Source organism: Mustela nigripes, chromosome 12, assembly GCF_022355385.1.
Source record: "Mustela nigripes isolate SB6536 chromosome 12, MUSNIG.SB6536, whole genome shotgun sequence".
NCBI classification, from domain to species: Eukaryota; Metazoa; Chordata; class Mammalia; order Carnivora; family Mustelidae; genus Mustela; species Mustela nigripes.
Window position 1 is genome coordinate 82,770,240 of NC_081568.1, and position 7,470 is coordinate 82,777,709.

Here is a 7,470-nt window from a genome sequence, read left to right on the forward strand (position 1 = left end):
CAATCAGTTGCGCCCCACCCAAAACTTGTCTGTACCTGTTTATAAAAACCCAGCGCCACCACAGCCGGGTGTGCTCAGCTAGCAGGAGCTGCTGACCACCCGCAGGCGCGCGCTGACCACCCGCAGGCGCCTGCGTAACAATAAAGAACCTCTTGCTGATTGCATCCAGTGGCAGTGTTGGATTCTTGGGTAAGGGGATCCGCGGGTCTTTCATCATCTGCCCATGTAGGTTGTGAAAATTCAGAAACCTTATTTAAAATGGAGCCTGCCAGCCCTGTAGGGGGAGCTGGGATGTCCTTATATTCCTCATAGTCTCCGTAACCAGCAGGGGGAGGTAATTCCTCGGTTGACAAGGAAGGACATTTTTCACTGAGGAATTTCATCTGCTTTTGAGATGCAGATCTCTCCCCGCTCCAGGAACTGCTTGCAGCCTATGAGAAACCGCCGCTATGTCCAACTCTTGTTTGTCTCCAAAAACTTTTGTTAAAAACATCACTCCCTGATATCCCCCTAAAACCTAACAAAATCTGACCTCTCTTTGCCTCCTCAGACTCACTTGGGGTTTCACCACAGCTCCCGTGTCTCAAACTGCGATTTCTCTGCTGTCAAATCAACTCGTTTTGCTCATAGGATAACTGGCTGTCTTATTTTTAAGGCTGACAAGGGTGATTGGTGAACTTCAGATCTAAATGAATTAGGCTTCGTCCTGCATTCTTCCTGTCCTCTCCCTGCCCTGGTCCTGGGGAACTCAGTCTTCCCAATCAGTGTGGGAAGGTAAGGGGAAGTTTGCATGGAGCTTACAGCTAAGACAGAAAGCTGTGGAAATAGGATAAAAAATGGAATATCCTTGGGGTACTCCATTTTTTATCCTATTTCCACAGCTGAGAGGGTTAAGCTTCTGCCTTTGGCTCATGTCATGATATTAGGGTCCTGGGATGGAGTCCTGCATCGAGCCCTGCATCGAGCCCTGCATTGAGCCCTACTTTGGGCTCTCTGCTCGGTGTGGAGCCTGCTTCCCCCTCTCTCTGCCTCCCTCTCTACTTGTGATCTATATCTCTCTGTCAAATGAATAAATAAATCTTTTAAAAAAAGGAATATCCTTTTTAAAAAACATAACTCGTTGAATAGTTTGAGAAACAAACAAAAAAACTTGCTTGGTAATAGCGATCTGACAGATTGCGTGTTACTTTCTTGTATCCTCTGGTAACTTCCCTTGGAGTTTCCGTTTCAGAGGCTGGCAGTGGGAAAGAGGCTGATATCTCAGAAAAGGTTCCTAGTTCTTTCTCATTACTCTACTACCAAGAGAGGTCTTGCTGTGGGGGAAATACTTTCTTTTTTCAGATTTCAGGCTTGAACTCATATGTATCTTACTACGTTAAGATTTTGCCAAACTATGGAAAGAACCAAGATGCCCTTCAACGGACGAATGGATAAGGAAGATGTGGTCCATATACACTATGGAGTATTATGCCTCCATCAGAAAGGACGAATACCCAACTTTTGTAGCAACATGGACGGGACTGGAAGAGATTATGCTGAGTGAAATAAGTTAAGAAGAGAGAGTTAATTATCATATGGTTTCACTTATTTGTGGAGCGTAACAAATAGCATGGAGGACATGGGGAGTTAGAGAGGAGAAGGGAGTTGGGGTAAATTGGAAGGGGAGGTGAATCATGAGAGCTATGGACTCTGAAAAACAATCTGAGGGGTTTGAAGTGGCGGGGGGGTGGGAGGTTGGGGTACCAGGTGGTGGGTATTATAGAGGGCACGGATTGCATGGAGCACTGGGTGTGGTGAAAAAATAATGAATACTGTTTTTCTGAAAATAAATAAATTGAAAAAATAAAAAAAAAGATTTAGGGACTCTCTTCTGAGTGCACGGATATATTGTGAGTCAGATAATAACTAAATAATAATAACTAAAGAATATATTCTTTAGATATATTCTTTAGATATATTTCTTTAGATATATTCTTTAGTTATTCTTCTTTAGATAATAACTAAAGAATTATTTCTAATGAGAGCAGGTGAGAGGGGCTCATCCCAGTGCCCTTGAAGCTAGCGTTCCATTAATGAGGGTAGAAGGATCTTATAGCTCTGGAAGGACGATTTACTTTTGCTGCATAAGGCCTCACCTCAGAGACACTGTTAAGTATTTGAGCTTGAACACATAAAATTTAAATGTAAGGGACGTTAGATTAATCCGAAGGCTTTTCAGCTTTCTGGTTTTCCAGAAAACACACTTAAAAATTCATGGGCTTATGTTGTAGTATTTTCCCTATGACACTGCAGTTTTGTGTTAGGCTTTTACAAGCAATAATCCAGTTGGCATGACTGTGATCCACAGGTGGTTGGTCAAGGCATCAGGAGAGCAGATCAGAGCCTGTACAAGGCTCCAGAGGCTTAGAGAAGGAGAGACCACCAGGGTCTGGGACGGTTACATTGAGAAGGAGATGCTTGAACTAAAGAATTATTTCTAATAACCTTAAACCATTCTGAAAGACTAACAGACACACACGGCGAAAATTTAAATACTGCAAATAGGTAGTATTTAGTAAAAAATAATATTTTATTTTTATTTATTTTTATTTCAGTAAAAGAATAAATTAATGTCTTCTCTTGGACCCCAGCAGCCCAGTTTTTTCTCCTGGAGGTAGCTAGCTTCAGAGGTATTAGAAACATATAAAAGCATATATATGTAGGATTTCTTCTTCTCTTTTTAAAACCTAAGCATTTATTTTTTATTTTTTAATTTTTTAAAAGATTTTATTTATTTATTTGACAGAGAGATCACAAGTAGGCAGAGAGGCAGGCCGAGAGAGAGAGGAGGAAGCAGGCTCCCTGCCAAGCAGAGAGCCCGATGTGGGACTTGATCCTAGGACCTTGAGATCATGACCTGAGCTGAAGGCAGAGGCTTAACCCACTGAGCCACCCAGGTGCCCAGCATTTCTTTTTTTAAAAATTATTTTTAATTAACATGTAATGTATTATTTGCCCCAGCTGTACAGGTCTGTGAATCATCAGGCTTACACATTACACAGTACTCACATATCACTTAACCCTCCCCAATGTCCATAAAAACCCAAGCATTCTACACTACATTTATTATTACTCAGTTTTCCCCACCATTTCTCGTTTGACTGCTGGTTACCTATCCACATAGGTAGAGTTGTTCCACCTTATTTGAAATTCAGAGAATATGCATCATATACAAATATCATAATTTACCTTCCAGCTTCCCTTTTGATGAACACTTAGGTTGTTTCTAGTCCTTAGCTGCCCAAACTGGTACTGCTATTAATACCTCAAGCATATGCCTTCATGTATCCATGTATGTTTATGTAAAATATGTTCACAAAAGTAAAATTTACAGGTCAGAGAGAATGTAGATTTTAGGTTTTGGTAAAATCAAGAAATATACTAGACTTAGATTTCTTTCCCTAGGTCTACAGGAACCCTGTTCGTGCTGGACTTTGTAGTATGTGAAAATAATGAGGGATGTCACGTAATTTTTCAGAAGAGAATAATTTGGGTAAAGACTTAGATCATAAATTCATAATGTATACTATCTTTCTCAGTCTCCCAACAACGCCAGGATTCAGGTTCCATTATATTTCCACTTGACAGGTGAGGGCAGTCTCAGAAAGGTTACGTGATTTTCTCAAGGTCACACAACCTGTAAAGAAGGGAGAATTATCCAACTCTAGGCTCAAAGCTCTAAGACAGGAGGTGATATGGCTTGTGTGTGTGCATGTGTACTTGCTCATGTGTTTGTGTCTGGAGGTATTTGAGAACATATCAGTTTCTAGCAAGACATCTAACAAATACTGAGACCTTATACAATGTAAGGGACCTTAGAGATCATCTCATTTAATGCTCCACCCTACTTAGGACCCCCTCTCCTGCATCCCTGCCCACTGCTCCACTTGCCTGGGATCTGCTTGGTGGTTTGACAGATTCACAGCTGACTTTGACCTGTGGTTGATAGCATGGCCAATGTGGGGAAGAGAGAGGTGGACTGTAATTGAGTGTGGTATATTTTCAGGAGTTTGTTCCACTTCCAGTTTTTGGTCTAGTCGTGAGTCCAGTGAGATGAGCAGATCCTTTGGTCAGAGTCATTTTCCCCAAGATATCAAGATTTGATTTTACTTAACCTGACCAGAGGCCCTGTGTCTCCTAATCAATAAAACCTGGAGTTTGTGTCCTATTGGGGCCAGAACACCTTACTTGAAGAATTCCTTTTTTTCCATTAAATTTTTATTTTTTATTTTTTTTTTTAAGATTCTGTTTATTTATTTGTCCAAGAGAGAGCGCATAAGCAGGGGAGCAGCAGGCAGAGGGAGAAGCAGACTTCATGCAGGACTGGATACCATGATCCTGAGATCCTGACCTGAGCCAAAGGCAGACTTGGAACTGACTGAGCCATCCCCTTTGAAGAATTATCTCTAAAACATGGGGCCATGGCATGGCCTGTGCATCACAGGGAAAGGGATGCTTGTGGAGAAATCAGAAAGACTCAAAGGATAAGGTGCCAGTGAACTCTACAGGGAACCTGGGGCCATCCTGGGGCAAAGGTTTCTTTGAAGGTGGGCCTCATCTGGACCAGGACCGTTGAGGCATGAATTGACCCTTGAGAGTTAGAAGAAGGTTTTTCCCTGCCTGTTGGCTATGGTGGGACTTAAGCCTATTCAGCTATCAATTTCTGATATCCTGTCCTCTCTATGGACAGAGCTGACCAGAATGAGTAACAGACAAAAGATGTGGTTACTGTGGAGAGGAACTTCAGAGCTCCGAGAGGGAATTGTGAGATAAGGCTTGGAACATCCCATGACTGGCAAAACCTTTTAAACACAGTGAAACTTTCCTTCTGTTCCAGGCTAGGAGAAGACAAATCTGCTGTGGATTTCAGAGTAGTTTTAAAAGATACTTGATTTCTTCCAAGTAGCTGTTGCTAATAGTTTCACAAACTAGGTATCTGGACAGTCTTGCAGAATGATTGAGGTTGAAGGTGTTGGATTTGGATTTGAACCATTCTTCTTCTTCTACTTTTTTTTTTTTTTTTTTTTTTACCCTTGGAAAACATACTTAACTTCGAAGCCTCAATTTTACTCCTTTTTTTCCCCCTTAAAATGTGGAGACAATACTTTCACCATAGAGTTGCAGTGGCCCTTGGTCTGATGCGATCTGATACATAGCTGATATTTATTGAGCACTTACTATTTTTATTAGTCCTATCTGGTCAGCTGTAACTCTTAGATAGACAGCTCATGGTATGTTTGCTGAAAGCAACTAAAGTATTTGACAATATTAATTGCATTAGTGTACTTTGATTTTGTAGGCAGCATGTAGGTAAAGTCAATAAAAAATCATCTTAGGCTGCTATGAATTCTATGATAGTGGGGCTGGAGTGGATGTTCTATTTTTTTCAATTGCACGAAAGCCACCAATCTATAAGTCTACTTGTATCTCCTGGTACCCAGTGCTCTTGCATTCATTTTTGTTCATTGCTTGGATGTGAAATGAACGGCCTGGAGCTGGTTACAGAGGCCTCCATTCGGAAATCTGAGGCTGTTATTAGAAAACAGGTACACTGACCTATCAAGAAAAGGAGAGGGAGGGAGAGAAAGGTTTGCCCTAGAGAGAAGGAGGGTTGCGATGGGTTGGTTAGGACCTGTAAAAAAGGATCTGAGCCCCAGGCTCCTCTGGCTGTTGGCGAGTCAGCACAGATACTCAGTAACAGTGCTGTTCAATGTGTTGAAAGTCTGTGTCATTTGTACTTTGGACAGGATTTTATGAGACATTTTAAAGCCATTCCCTGTCGTCGCTTGAGGAAATAATGTCCTAAGATCCAATCTTCTTTGTGTTCCATTTTGTGAGGTGCTTCCTGCAAAAATAGCTTTTATGTGACCCAAAGCCCTTGGCTACTGCTGCTACTGCTGCTTCTGCTGCTTTCTGCTAACCAGTGCAGACCAGCCTTGCTGAGCAGGAGGCCCTCGCATGTGATTTTCAGAAGGGAATGTGTATTTGAAGGGATTTCATGGTTCTTTTTTGCCAAGAAGCGAGAACAGCTAAGCCTGACTGTTGTGGGTAACCAAGAAAATACTCGTGGGTTTGAGTCTCACTTTTTTGTTCTCCATGGGTGGTTTTTTTTTTTTTTTTTTAAGATTCATGTCTTCTTGTCTTGCCCGCTGTTAATTGTGGGCAACAGAGGGAACACATTTTTCTTTCTCGTCTGTAAAATAGGGATAATGCTAACATCTCCTAGGGATGTTATGAGGGTACTTAAAACATTTTGCAGGCCTGACACAGAGTTAGCATTTGGTAAATGATATTTACCGTAAGAATCTGTCTCTTTCCTCTGGCTCACCGTTTGCCTTGCCTTGGCTCATAGTTTGGAGAAGCTGAAAGGTTTCCTTTGTTGTGTATAATTTCCCTCCTTGCCTTTTGCTCTCAAAAACTACCTTGTTTGTTAATTGATTTGTTTAGTTGTTGTGTGTGTGTCTCTCTCCTCCCCTGTGGTGCAAGCTGGGTCTGGTGTGGGCCTGTGTGCACAATCCCTGGTGCCCTTGCTTGTGCTGGTGAGCTCAGTGAGTGCACACCGGGCTCTCCACATGTGTTACTGACTCACTGTCACCCATTTCAGTCACTTGTCTTCTCTTTCTTCTCTGGGACCCCCACATAAAGAGTGATTTTAGTTCAGACTAAAGGGTCCGGGCAAGGATGAGAGCAGAAAGATGACATTTGCTTTGGGTTGTTTTGATGACATCTTGGGTTAGGAGAACTTCTGAGGAAACTAGGATGAAGACCAGTAGGGCTTTTTGCCTCTTCAGAAACTCACGTGAATGTATACATTAGGACCAGTTTCAAGGCCCAGAAAATTGCCTGAGCAATTCAGTAAAAAAAGAAGGCACACTCGTAAGGATTCAGGAATTTTTTTTTGGAATCTAAGGGCGTGGATATCATCAGGCCTCAGGAGAGGACTGGGACCAAGGACCCTGGCACAGACACCTGCTTCTGTCTCGTACCTTTGCTGATCGGCTTCTGTCTCGTTGAAATGCAGTGTTTCTCAAATTGTAGGTGCTGAAACATAGGAAAAAAAATGAATTACACCAAAATGAGAAAAAGAAGTCCTCATGCTCGTTATTAGATTCCATAGTCTTAAAATTGCTTTGTCAGGATGCTCTGAGGGTTCCTGAGTGTTTACATACTCTCCATTTCTGTTCTCGATTCCCGCCGGACAGCTACCACGGAGCTGGGTGGGCAGGCGTGACTGTTGTTCATGTGGCAGCTACAGAGTCCCTCCCCTCGGCAGGCAAGTCCGCACTCTGCTGCCAGAACCCAGACCAAAGTGAACTGTCATCTCAGAGACTCCATGTGTGGCTCAGGCTTTTCTTAAAGGTCCTTCATGATCCTCTGGTCTGTGTGGCTGTGGCCACTAGGTGGGGGCACAGAGTGAAAACATGATAGCGG